We start from the raw sequence: 14,591 nt of genomic DNA on the forward strand, positions 1-14,591 counted from the left end.
AAGGATTCTTCGTTGCTCTTTCTGTAGACCAGTCAGAGGTATTGGCCCTGAGCTGAGCCCCTGAACCTGGAGGACTGGTGGACCACTCTTAGTTTGGCCTCTACCCTTTGACCTGTTTGTCATGGTGACCCTTCCGAGAGCCAAAGCGTAAAGCCCTGACTCCAGCCAACATAGCTCTCCAGGTTACTGAGGCACACAAGCCTCCAAGCCCTATGACAGGATTGTGGTCCTCCCGGAGGAACGTGGGGAGGGAGGTGTGAGTTTCACTCCCTAATGAGTCTGCTTCAGCCTCCAGCTCTGGAAACTGACGATAGATTGGGTGCTGTTTTATACAACTGGGACTGAGTTAGAATCACAGAGTTATAGAACACTGCCCCACAAAAACAGGCCCTTTGGCCCATCTAGCCAGTGCCAAACCATTAATCTGTCTCTTCCCATCAGCCTGCACCTGTTTCACAGCCCCCCATCCCCCTCTCATCCATGTACCTATCCAAATTTATCTTAAATTTTGCAATTCACCAACATCCACCACTTCCACTGGCAGCTCATTCCACTCCCACTACCCTCTGAGTGAAGAAGCTCCCCTCATGCTCCCCTTAAACATTTCACCTTTCACCCTTAACCCATGACCTCTAGTTCTAGTCTCACCCAACCTCAGTGGAAAAAGCCTGCTTGAATTTACCCTATCTATACCCCTCATGATTTTGGATACTGCTATTAAATCTTCCCTCATTCTCCTACACTCTGGAGAATAAAGTCCTAACCTATTCAACCTTTCCTTATAGCTCAAGAAATCAAGTCCTGGCAACATCCGTATAAATGTTCTGGGTTTGTTTTCAGTCTTATTTATGTATTTCCTGTAGGTAGGTAGCCAGAACTGCACACAATACTCCAAATTAGGCCTCACCAATGTCTTATACAAGTTCAACATAACATCCCATCTCCTGTACTTAATACATTGATTTATGAAGGTCAATGTGCCAAAAGCTTTCTATTCACTGGAAATATTAAGGTTGTATTCACTAGAATATTAAGTGCGAATTTTCTGTGGGTGCCACAGTAGCGTAGTGGTTAATGCGACGCTGTTACAGCTCGAGGTATTGGAGTTCAATTCTGACATCTTCTGTAAGAAGTTTGTACGTTCTCCCTGTGAGTGTGTGGGTGTCCTCCTAGTGCTCCGGTTTCTTCCCACTGGTGGACGTAGGTTAATCGTATATTGTCCTAGGATGAGGCTATTGTTAGATACGGGGTTGCTGGTCAGAAGGGCCTGCTCCATGCTATCCCTGACAGGGCGTTCGCTGCTGGCTCAGGTGCAGAGGACAGACACAACAGCGAAAAGAACTTCACTGACTTTTAATAAGAACTGTACAGACCAAAAGGAAACTCAAACAAAGACTAAAACTCTTAAACTAAAACCTACCACTGTCACTGCAGCTTGGAAGTAATATCTTAATAATGAACTAACACCGCCCCTTCACAGCATCGATCTAAATTGTAATCTGCTTTCCTGGAATGCGGACTGAGGTAAGCTGGGAACGTTGTCGTTGCTATGCTTTGGTCCAGACTTGACAAGACTGAAACAGAAGGAAGGGAGTTAAACACAAACACAATGAAACTCAAACAGACAGGAACGTGCAGTCTGTCACTAGCGTTGTTGTCAACCGCGTTCAGCTGCCCACCTGCGAGGGTGCCCGGACTCCACCGCTGAGTCCTTGGTTCTGACATGAAAGTCCAACATTTAAAATAAATAAATAAAATACTAATGGAGATAGAATTACAGAGACTGCACAACCTGGGCTGTGTTCACTGGAATATTAAGTGTCGATATAATTAGTTTTTGGGATTTTAATGAGAATATATTAGATGGATGGAGAGAAACGGTTCTTTGGGGACGAAAGGACTGGGAATAATTGAAAGATTAAAGGCAGGCTTCTCAGCAGGGAGTTCTGAAACACTTTGTTCGAACATTTATTCCATCTGCTTTTCGTGAATTCCCACTGTCAAAATCCCTCACCGATCTCACGGGCTGGATCTGCCCCAATCCTTACAACTCCAGGCCCTCACTGACTTCTGCAGCGCAGAAACTGTCCATTCGGCCCAACTCGTACATTCTAAACTGGAAGTAATGAGCTCAGCTTTGATACATTGCGAGGCTGATACGGTGGTTTGGATGCACAGGAACACAAGAGGCTGCAGAAAGTAGACACACCCTGGTCCATCACGGGCACTGCCTTCCTGCCACTGACAGCATCTACAGGAGGTGCTGCCTGAAGAAGATCACCAAAGACCATGTCCTCTTCTCAATACTGCCATTGGGCAGGTGGCACAGACCCACTCCACCAGGTTCAGGAACACATACAAAATGCTGGAGGAACTCAGCAGGTCAGGTAGCTTCTACAGAAATGTCTTCAACCAAGGCCCTTCAGCAGGGCTGGAAAGAAACAGGAAAGAACCAGAATGGGTGAGGGGGGTGGGAGGGAAGAAGTAAAGGCTGGCAGGTGATTGGTGAAACCAGGGGAGGGGGAAGGTATGTGGGTGGAGGAGAAGGGATCCGAGTGAGTGGGTGAAGGGAGATGAAGTGAGAAGCTGGGAGGTGATAGGTGGAAGAGGTAAAGGGCTGACGATGAAGGAATCTGATAGGAGAATGATGGACCATGGGAGAACGTGAAATTGGAAGGCCACCAGAGGGAAGTAATAGGAGAAGAGGTGAGAGAAGAGCCAGAATGGGGAATGGAAAAAGAGAGGGGCATGAAGAAAATACCAGGAATTGGAGCATTTGATGTTCATGTCATCAGGTTGGAGGCTACACAGGCGGAATACAAGCTGTGGCTCCTCTGCCCTGAGAATGGCCTATCTGTGGCAGTAGAGAAGAACATGGACCGACATGTCGGAATGGGAACCTCCTCACCCGTCCTTCACCATAACAGAAATGGGAAATCAGTTTGAAGTGCAAGTCCACCATTGGTGCAACAATAACCCTAACTCGTCCATGAAGGTCTATGGACCAACTCACACACCACCGTGGACCTGTCTGATATTGAACGGCCTAGACAGAGTGGAGGTGGGTAGGATATTTCCTTGAGGGGGGGAGTCTAGGACCAGAGGGCACAGCTTCAAAATACAGGGATGTCCCTTTAGAACAGAGATGAGGAGGAATTTCTTCAGTTTTATCCTGTTCAATGTCTTCTGAGAGGGCAGAAGAGAGCATGTTTGAGTGGAAGTGATCCTTGATTCCACTGGCTGATTTTCTGGGGCAGTGAGATGTGTAGACAGATTCTCATCTCTGTCTAGGCCTGTACTCACTGGAGTTCAGAGGAATGAGAGTGGATCTCATTGAAACTTATCAAATATTGATAGAGTGGATGTGGAGAGGATATTTCCTATCACAAACAAGGGAAAAGGTGTAGAAGCTGGAGGAACTCAGCAGGTCAGGCCACATCCATGGAAAAGAGTAAACAGTCGACTTTTTGGGCTGAGACCCTTCATCAGGACTGGAGTAAAAAATTAATGAGGAGTCAGAGTTGGAATGTGAGGGGAGGGGAGGAAGTAACACAGAGCAATAGGTGAAACCAGGAAGGAGGTAGGGGTGAATTAAAGAGCTGGGAAGTTGCTTGGTGAAAGGGATAAAGGGTTGGAGAAGGAGGAGTCTGATAGGAGAGAACAGAAAGCCATGGAAGAAAGAGGAGCACCAGAGGGAGGTGACTGGCAGATCAGGAGATAAGGTGAGAGAGGGAAAAGGGAATGGGGAAAGGTGAAGGGAAGTGGGGGGGCATGCATTGCCAGAGGTTCAAGAAATCGATGTTCACGCCATCAAGTTGGGGGCTACCCAGATGGAATGGGGAAGTCTAGGACCAGAGGGCACAGCCTCATAATGCAAGGATATCCCATTGGAACAGAGATGAGGAGGAATTTCTTTAACCAGAGAGTAGTGAATCTGTGAAATTTATTGTCGCAGACGGCTGTGGAGGCCAAGCCACTGGGTATATTTAAAGCAGAGGCTGATAGGTTCAGAATCACAATCAGGTTTAATATCACTGGCATACATGAAATCTGTTATTTTGTGGCAGCAGTACAATGCAATACATAATAATAAACTATAAATTACAATAAGAAATGCTGTATATTAAAACATGAAATTAACTAGTGCAAAAAAAAGTAGTGCAGTAGTGTACATGGGTTCAATGTCCATTCAGAAATCTGATGGTGGAGGGGAAGAGGCTGTTCCTGAAAATAATTCTTGATTAATGAGGGCATCAAAGGTTGCGGGGAGAAGGCAGGAGAATGAGGTTGAGAGGGATAATAAATCAGCCATGATTGAATGTCAGAGCAGACTCGATGGGCTGAATGGCCCAATTCTGCTATTATGTTTTGTGGTCTAGAATGGAAAATCTAACAGCAAGAAATGAACCTCCAGTGTGCTGAGCCAGGTAATTAGCCAAGACCACAAAAATAGAACATGTCTTTGTTTCAGCATTTGGCAAACGACACCGTGTGAGGATATGGAGCCGGCATCTCGTTAAGGCCTACACCTCTGGGACTCTTGCAAGCGAAAACAGTTTGTTATAAAATATGTCATAAAGCTTAAATGAATCGTGGTTATTACGCAGACTTTTTCCAACTCAGCTAACTTCAGAAATATGCAGATAATTAAGTATATTAACAGCACAGCTGTGGCTATATTGATGTACTCTTATCCCTGAGAGAAGTTTGTTGGAAGACTATTGACCATTGACCAGAAGATATAGGAGCAGAATTAGGCCATTCAACCCATCGAGGGCCCTGCCATTCTATCGTGACTGATTTATTATCCCCTCAATCCCATTCTCCTGCCTTCTCCCCGTAACCTTTGACCCATCACTAATGAAGAAGAACCGTTCATCCTCTGCCTTAATTACACCCAATGATTTGTCCCTCACAGCCGTCTGCGGCAATGAACCCACAGATTCACCTCCCTCTGGCTGAATCCTCATCTCTGTTCTAAACGGATGTTCTTGTATTCTGATCTTGTGTCCTCTGGTCCTAGACTCACCCCCATGATTGAACGATAACCTAGTACGATAAGATGAACTCAGCCACACCTGTCACCTGCCAGCTTGAACTCATAAATAGACAATAGACAATAGACAGTAGGTGCAGGAGTAGGCCATTCAGCCCTTTAAGCCAGCACCACCATTCACTGTGATCATGGCTGATCATCCACAATCAGTACCCCGTTCCTGCCCTCTCCCCATATCCCTTGACTCAGCTATCTTTAAGAGCTCTATCTAACTCTTACTTGAAAGCATCTAGAGAATTGGCCTCCACTGCCTTCTGAGGCAGAGCATTCCATAGATCCACAACTCTCTGGGTGAAAAAGTTTTTCCTGAACTCCGTTCTAAATGGCCTACCTCTTATTCTTAAACTGTGGCCTCTGTTTCTGGACTCCCCCAACATCGGGAACATGTTTCCTGCCTCTAGCGTGTCCAATCCCTTAATAATCTTATATGTTTCAATCAGATCCCCTCTCATCCTTCTAAATTCCAGTGTATACAAGCCCAGTTGCTCCAATCTTTCAACATATGACAGTCCCGCCATCCTGGGAATTAACCTCGTGAACCTACGCTGCACTCCCTCAATAGCAAGAATGTCCTTCCTCAAATTTGGAGACCAAAACTGAACACAATACTCCAGGTGGGGTCTCACCAGGGCCCTGTACAACTGCGGAAGGACCTCTTTGCTCCTATACTCAACTCCTCTTGTTATGAAGGCCAACATGCCATTAGCTTTCTTCACTGCCTGCTGTACCTGCATGTTTACTTAAATCCCAGAACAGTGCAGGCCCCTTGGCCCACGATGTTGTGCTGACCCTTTAACCTACTCCCAAATCAATCCAACCCTTCCCTCCCACGTAATCCTGCACGTTTCTATCAACAATGTGCCTATCTAAGAGTCTCTTAAGTGTCCCTAATGCAGTTTACATTAAAGGTCAGTTTTTTTACTCAGAGAGTGGTGAGTGCATGGAATGGGCTGCCGGTGACGGTGGTGGAGGCGGATACGATAGGGTCTTTTAAGAGACTCCTGGATAGGTACATGGAGTTTAGAAAAACAGAGGGCTATGATAATCCTAGGTAGGGACATGTTTGGTGCAGCTTTGTGGGCCAAAGGGCCTGTACTGTGCTGTAGGTTTTCTATGTTTCTATGTATCTGCCTTGACCATTACCCCTGGCAGGGTGTTCCACACATCCACCACTCTCTGTGTAAAAACCTACCTCTGACATCCACCCTATACTTTCCTCCAAACACTTTAAAGTTATGCTCCCTCATTTTTGCCAATTCCACCCTGGAAAAATATCTCTGCAGTCCAATGATCTCTGCCTCTTATTAACTTGTACACCTTAAACTTTAACAACATCCCAGCTCCAATACTCAACGGCCTGACTGATGAATTAGAATCAGGTTTAACATCACTGCCATGCCTCGTGAAATTTGTTAACTTTGCAACAGCAGCACAATGCAATACATAATTTTAGAGAAAAACAGTGAATTACAGTAGGTATAAATATGTTTATTTTTAAATAGTTGAATTAATAAGTAGTACAAAAAAAAAGTGAGTTAGTGATCATGGGTTTATTGTCCATTCAGAAATCTGATGGTGAAGGGGAAGAAGCTGTTCCTGAATCACTGGGTTTGTGTCTTCAGGCTCCTGTAACTCCTCCCTGATGGTAGCAATGGGAAGAGGGGTCTTCAGGCTCCTGTACCTCCTCCCTGGTGGTAACAATGGGAAGAGGGGTCTTCAGGCTCCTGTACCTCCTCCCTGCTGGTAGCAATGAGAAGAGGGGTCTTCAGGCTCCTGTACCTCCTCCCTGATGGTAGCAATGGGAAGAGGGGTCTTCAGGCTCCTGTACCTCCTCCCTGATGGTAGCAATGGGAAGAGGGGTCTTCAGGCTCCTGTACCTCCTCCCTGGTGGTAACAATGGGAAGAGGGGTCTTCAGGCTCCTGTACCTCCTCCCTGATGGTAGCAATGAGAAGAGGGCATGTCCTGGGTGATGGGGGTCCTTAATGATGGATGTCGTCTTTTTGAGGCATTGCTCCTTGACGATGTCCTGGATGCTGGGGAGGCCAGTGCCCGTGATGGAGCTGACTAAGTTTACACTCTCTGCAGCTTACCCCGATCCTGTGGAGTAACACCACCCCCCCCCCCCATATCAGACGGTGATGCAACCGGTTAGATTGCTCTCCCCTGTGCATCTGTAGAAATTTGTGAGTGTTTTAGATGATGTACCAAGTGTCCCCAGCGTTTTAAATTTCTCCAGGCCCCTACCCCTCCATGTACCTGTCCAAGTGCTTCTCAACCACCTTCTCCGGAAGCTCGTTCCGTAAACTCACCACCTTCTGGCTGGAGAAGTTGCCCCTCAGGTCCCTTTTAAATCTTCTTTCTCCCTCTTACCCTACATCTATGCTCCCTATTTTTGGACTTCCCTACCCTGGGGAAAATACTGTTACCTTATGCCTCTCATAATTTTAACCCTTCCGTAAGGTCGTCTCTCCCCCTCCATCTCCTACATTCCAAGGAATGAAGACTGAGGCTGGACCTCCTCTCCCTATGACGCAGGCCCCGGAGTCCTGGCAGCAGCCTCCTAAACCTGTCCTTAGGGAGTCCTGGGGTGGGCTCTCTTTCCTCTCCGATTTTGATATTTTCCCCCTGAACTAACCAAGGGGAAAGATGGACTGATCCTTCTAATGGCAAGGAAGATACGGACTCACTAGGGAGGTTAATGCACTCATGAAGAACAAAAAAAAATTAAAACCCTTCAGCTACCAGCTGGTAACCTTGCCAAGACGCAGAGCGATGACTAACTTCAAGACAAGTTCTCGCTCGTCTCCTCTCACCACTGTAAAGGTTTGAGCTCTTCAAACCTCGTAACCCAAACATTTTAAAAGTCTGAGGTCATTTGCTTTCTTCTCTAACAAAGATATATTCAGCAGAGAAGATATGATCATGGGCCGTCTGTCCCATTCCTATCAGATGTGCCACCCCAGGACCACCAGACTCAAAAACAGTTCCTTTTCCCAAGCAGTGAGGCTGACCAACACTCCCACCCACTAACCCACCCCTCCACCACTACTTTATCATTTCCTGCCAGTCACCTTATGTACAGACACTCCTGTGGCTAGTGTCACTTTATGGACATACGATCAATCTATGTGTATAAGATATCATGTATTTATATTTATTGTGTTTTTCTGTTATTATTGCGGTCTTCATCTTATTGTGTTTTTGTGTTCAATCAGATCTGGAGCAACAATTATTTCAACTCCTTTATCCTGTGCTCTGGAAATTACATTAAACTATCTTGAATCGTGAATCTAAAAATTCCGAGGTTTTTTTTGGCTCTCCTCTCTAACAAAGATATTTTCGAGAGGAGAGAGAGAGGGGCAAGAGAGACAGAAGGAGAGAAAGAAAGATAGAGGGAGAGAGGGAGAGGGGAAGAGAGGGGGAGAGAGGGAGGGAGAGAGAGAGGGAGGGAGGGGGGACAGACAGTCAGAGAAAGACACACACGGAGAGAGAGAGAGTCAGAGAGGGAGAGAGAGAGAGAGGGAGGGGGGAGAGAGAGTCAGAGAGAGAGGGGGGACAGACAGAGAGAGAAAGACACACACGGAGAGAGAGTCAGTGAGAGAGAGAGATGTCAGCAACTCTACGGTAGCTGTAACTAGTTTGGGTTTGTTTAACCCCAGTTGGACTGCTAACTAGGTCAACAAAGGAAATAGTGTTTCAGATTCACCTCCCTCCCCTCCGCACTCTCCTCCCCGCCTGTGTAAGTGGCAGCGACGAGGGAGAGACTTGCCGCTAACAGAAGCCACACATCTGTCTGTCTCTCACTTTCTGTGTCTCGGCTCCGAGCTGCACGACCCCTCGGAACGGACCAGGTAGGATGTCACTGGTGCACACGGTGCGGGTTCGCGGGCAGAAACCGGGCTCGAAGCGGCGAGGACAGGGCGAACTCCGGGCAGACACTAAACACGGGAACTGCTGCAGGAACTCAGCAGGTCGGGCAGCATCTCTGGAAGGGGGATAAACAGTCGCCGTTTCGTGCCGAGACCCTTCATCAGGTCCACAGAGTGGTCAGCAACACAGGAGTCCGATCGCGGCTTTCGGCCCGACATACCCATGCTGCCCCTCAAATACCATCCACCCGCGAGCAGGGCTCGCCCGAGAATTATTTATCTGTTCGGGGCCAGAATATGCAGACGATACGATGCACTCAAAAAATAGAGGGCAAGACGGGCGAGGAGATGGGGGGGGGGGTGGTTGGTGCCTTGTACAATGGGGTCGGCGAGGTAAAGGGACCGAGTAATCTTCTCAGAGGAGATCATCAGAATCGGGTTCAATATCACTGGCATATGTCGTGAAATTTGTTGTCTTTGCGGCAGTAGCACATCGCAATAAATAATAATAATAACAATGAATTACAATAATAAGTATTTATATAATAAATTAAACAAGTAGTGCAGATAGAAACATACTGAGGGAGTGTTCATGGGTTCATTGTCCATTCAGAAATCTGATGGCAGAGGGGAAGAAGCTGTTCTCGAATCATTGAGTGTGTGTCTTCAGGCTCCTGTGCTTTCTTTCTGATGGTAGCAATGAGAAGAGGGCATGTCCCGGGTGATGGGGGTCCGTAATGATGGATGCCGCCTTTTTGACGCATCACCTTGACTGGGCTAGTGCCCATGATGGAGCTGACTGAGTTTACAACTTTCTGAAGCTTATGATCCTGTGCAGTGGCCCCTCCGTATCATACGGTTAGTTCATGTCCCTCTACAGTTACCGCCAGACCCGCTGAGTTCCTCCAGCGTCTCTCTGTCTCTCCGGAGATCCGCTCTCTCTCTGTCTCTCCGGAGATCCACTCTCTCTGTCTCTCCGGAGATCCGTTCTCTCTGTCTCTCCGGAGATCCGTTCTCTCTGTCTCTCCGGAGATCTGCTCTCTCTGTCTCTCCGGAGATCCGCTGTCTCTGCCTCTCCGGAGATCCACTCTCTCTGTCTCTCCGGAGATCCGTTCTCTCTGTCTCTCCGGAGATCCGCTCTCTCTGTCTCTCCGGAGATCCGTTCTCTCTGTCTCTCCGGAGATCCGCTCTCTCTGTCTCTCCGGAGATCCGCTCTCTCTGTTTCTCCGGAGATCCATTCTCTCTACCTCTCCGCAGATCCACTCTCTCTGTCTCTCCGGAGATCCACTCTCTCTGTCTCTCCGGAGATCCGCTCTCTCTGTTTCTCCGGAGATCCGCTCTCTCTGCCTCTCCGCAGATCCGCTCTCTGTCTCTCCGGAGATCCGCTCTCTCTGTCTCTCCGGAGATCCGCTCTCTCTGCCTCTCCGGAGATCTGCTCTCTCTGTCTCTCCGGAGATCCGCTCTCTGTTTCTCCGGAGATCCATTCTCTCTACCTCTCCGCAGATCCGCTCTCTCTGTCTCTCCGGAGATCCGCTCTCTCTGCCTCTCCGCAGATCCGCTCTCTCTGTCTCTCCGGAGATCCATTCTCTCTACCTCTCCGCAGATCCGCTCTCTCTGTCTCTCCGGAGACCCGCTCTCTCTGCCTCTCCGCAGATCCGCTCTCTCTGTCTCTCCGGAGATCCGCTCTCTCTGCCTCTCCGCAGATCCGCTCTCTCTGTTTCTCCTCTCGCCTCTGTCCACTGAGTGACCGCTCTGCCGTTTGACCAGGGTCCAGACGAGGTTCACGCGAATGATCCCGGAAATAAAAGGGTTAACGTATGTGGCTCTCGCTGGAGTTTAGAGGAATGGGTGGGGGTGGGGGGGGATCTTATTGGATGAAAGTGCAGGGGGGGATGTCAGAGGTAGGGTTTTGAAACAGCAGGGGTGGTGGTTGAGGCAGACACATTGGGAACATTTAAGAGACTCAGATGGCCACGTGGATGATAGAAAAATGGAGGGCTATGTGGGAGGGGAGGGTTAGATTGATCTTGGAATAGGTTAACAAGCCCCCTCCCCCATTTCTGACCAATTTTTACAGCCCACCATTGGGAGTGTCCACCCGCTGCATCACTGGTACAGAAATTGTTGGGCATCTGACCGCAAGTCCCTACAAAGGATAGCGAGGACTCCTGAGGGGATTATCAGGGTCTCTCTTACACCCATCAGAGATATTTATCCAGAGAGTTGCGTACAGAGGGCTCTTAACATCATCAATGATCCCTCCAATCTGTCCACAATCTCCTTGACCCCCTACCATCAGGCAGAAGGTACCGTAGCATTAGGACAAGGACTGTAGGATGGGAAACAGCTTCTTCGCCAAAGTTGTGAGACTCCCAGCCGCCACCCAGGTCTCATCACGCATGAAGCGCCAGTGGCTTTACACTGTTTGCTTTTTACCTTGTGTGGTAAATGCACCTGATTGTTTGTAAATTTATTTCTGGTAAAACTACTTTGTGTTATGTGTGTGAGTTAAATGTGCTGTGTTGTGCACCCTGGTCCAGGGGAACGTTGTTTCGTTTGGTGGTAAACATGTGTAGAGTTGTGTGTGAGTTACATGTACTGTGTTGTGCACCCTGGTCCAGGGGAACGTTGTTTCGTTTGGTGGTAAACATGTGTAGAGTTGTGTGTGAGTTACATGTACTGTGTTGTGCACCCTGGTCCAGAGGAACGTTGTTTCGTTTGGTGGTACACGTGTACAGTTGTGTGTGAGTTACATGTACTGTGTTGTGCCCCCTGGTCCAGGGGAACGTTGTTTCGTTTGGTGGTATACATGTGTAGAGTTGTGTGTGAGTTACATGTGCTGTGTTGTGCACCCTGGTCCAGGGGAACGTTGTTTCGTTTTGTGGTAAACATGTGTAGAGTTGTGTGTGAGTTACATGTACTGTGTTGTGCCCCCTGGTCCAGGGGAACGTTGTTTCGTTTGGTGGTAAACATGTGTAGAGTTGTGTGTGAGTTACATGTGCTGTGTTGTGCACCCTGGTCCAGAGGAACGTTGTTTCATTTGGTGATACACGTGTACAGTTGTGTGTGAGTTACATGTACTGTGTTGTGCACCCTGGTCCAGGGGAACGTTGTTTCGTTTGGTGGTAAACATGTGTACAGTTGTGTGTAAGTATATGTACGATGTTGTGCCCCCTGGCCTGGAGGAACATTGTCTTGTTTAGCCACATACATGTGTATGGTTGAATAACTATAAACTTGAACTTGAAAAGGATTGGATGTAAGAGGAAATTGGGAAATAACACGAGGAGGCATAATTTTAAAGTAATTGGTGGAAAGTATGGGGGAGAGGGTGCCAGGGGTAGGTTTTTTTACACAGGGAGTGGTGGGTGGGCAAGTCACACTGCCTGGGGGGGTGATCGAGGCAGGTACATTAGTGGGAAATAAGAATCTCTTAGCTGGGCAGGTGGATGATAGGAAAATGGAAGGCTATGTGGGAGCAAAGGGTTAGATTGGTCTTAAAATAGATTAAAAGGCTGGCACAGCATTGTGGGCTGAAGGGCCTGACCTGTGCTGTTCTGTTCTATGTTCTATAACTCGGGATTTGCAGCTGAACCCTAAAATAAGCTGTTTCTCCTGTCCCTCCATTCCTGTCTGACCTCCGTCTACACACTGCTCTGTGATCAGGTACAGACTGACCCACAGATGGGAAGAGGAAGCAGGACAGATAAAAATCACTCATTTTCCATCTGTTTTCTGTTATCTGGAAAGATCTGAGTGATCATTCTGACTCCGTAAAACTCTTTTCGGCTGTAAGTCAAAGCCGAGGGTAAATTTCACTGATTCATAGGGGCGTCTGTACAGACGTGTTGGGTCACATCTGCCGTGTGAACTCAGCCAAGTTTGCAAAGTGCGGTTTGGGACATCTCTGCCGCTTGAAGCAAAATTTGGTTTCACCTATCCCAGGATTATTCCATGCTGCCTCCCAGAAAGAAAGTTGGTCTCCCAGCCTTGTTATCGTGATTGTTTAATGTTACTTCCAATACACAAGTGTAAAGGAGAACAAAATAATTGCTTCTCCAGATCTGATACAGCATAAAAAACACAAAATAGAAATGCTTTAACTAAAAAACATGATAAATACAGATGCATTAAATAGTTTAAATACATAGATTAATTGTACTACATGTCCTTAAAGTGACACTAGGCACAGGAGTGTCTGTAAGGTGACTGACAGGAAATGATAAAGTAGTGGTGGTTGGGGATGTGGAGGGGTGGGTTAGTGGGTTGGGGTGTTGATCAGCCTCACTGCTTGGGGAAAGTAACTGTTTTTGAGTCTGGTGGTCCTGGTGTGGATGCCTCCCTGATGAGAGTGGGACAAACAGTCCATGAGCAGGGTGGGTGAGATCCTTCCTGATGTTACCGTCCTTTTCCGGCATTTTTCTGTAAACAGGTCCTTGATGCTGGGTAGGCTGGTGCCAGAGATGCTTGGACAGATTTGACTACCCATCGTAGAGGCTTCCTGCCCGCCACAGTGCATTTTCTGTACCCAGGTAGTGACGTAGCTTGTTGGGATACTCTCTACTGCATATCTGTAGAATAACAGACAGACAGACAGACAGACATACTTTATTGATCCCGAGGGAAATTGGGTTTCATTACAGTCGCACCAACCAAGAATAGTGAAGAAATATAGCAATATAAAACCATAAATAATTAAATAATAATAGGTCAATTATGCCAAGTGGAAATAAGTCCAGGACCAGCCTATTGGCTCAGGGTGTCTGACACTCTGAGGGAGGAGTTGTAAAGTTTGATGGCCACAGGCAGGAATGACTTCCTATGACGCTCAGTGTTGTATCTCGGTGGAATGAGTCTCTGGCTGAATGTACTCCTGTGCCTAACCAGTACATTATGGAGTGGATGGGAGACATTGTCCAAGATGGCATGCAACTTGGACAGCATCCTCTTTTCAGACACCACCGTCAGAGAGTCCAGTTCCACCCCAACAACATCACTGGCCTTACGAATGAGTTTGTTCATTCTGTTGGTGTCTGCTACCCTCAGCCTGCTGCCCCAGCACCCAACAGCAAACATGATAGCACTGGCCACCACAGACTCGTAGATCATCCTCAGCATTGTCCGGCAGATGTTAAAGGACCTCATTCTCCTCAGGAAATAGAGATGGCTCTGACCCTTCTTGTAGACAGCCTCAGTGTTCTTTGACCAGTCCAGTTTATTGTCCATTCATATCCCCAGGTATTTGTAATCCTCCACTATGTCCAGACTGACCCCTTGGATGGAAACAGGGGTCACCAGTGCCTTAGCCCTCCTCAGGTCCACCACCAGCTCCTCAGTCTTTTTCACATTAAGCTGCAGATGATGACAAAGTGACATGTGACAAAGTTTCCCACCGTAGCCCCGTACTCAGCCTCATCTCATAACATGAGCATAGATGCGTATAGTCCAGCTTTCTCCAGCCTCCTCAGAAAGTAGAGCTGTTAATGAGCTTTCTGGATTGTGTAGGATGTATTCTGGGACCATGAGAGATTGTGTGAGAAGTGCGCTCCCAGGAGTTTGAAACTGCTTGCAGTTCCGCTGCTGTGCTGCTGATGTAAATTAGGGTGTGAGTTCTCCTGAACTCGATAACCATCTCCTTTGTCTTGATGACATTGAGGAAGAGGTT

The 14,591-nt window shown here is 47.6% G+C and overlaps 1 protein-coding gene across 2 annotated transcripts in view; it reads left to right on the forward strand.

Moving 5' to 3' along the window:
* Positions 1-8,627: 8,627 nt before the first annotated feature.
* LOC140739129 (synaptopodin) overlaps positions 8,628-14,591 on the forward strand; it is a 121,864-nt gene continuing 115,900 nt past the window's right edge. The window contains exon 1 of one of the 2 annotated variants that reach the window (XM_073067100.1): positions 8,628-8,908. The gene's annotated coding sequence lies outside the window, so the exon portion shown is untranslated. The remainder of the gene's footprint in view (positions 8,909-14,591) is intronic. The other variant, XM_073067103.1, reaches the window with a different exon arrangement.

Source organism: Hemitrygon akajei, chromosome 15 (assembly GCF_048418815.1).
Source record: "Hemitrygon akajei chromosome 15, sHemAka1.3, whole genome shotgun sequence".
Classification (NCBI taxonomy): Eukaryota; Metazoa; Chordata; class Chondrichthyes; order Myliobatiformes; family Dasyatidae; genus Hemitrygon; species Hemitrygon akajei.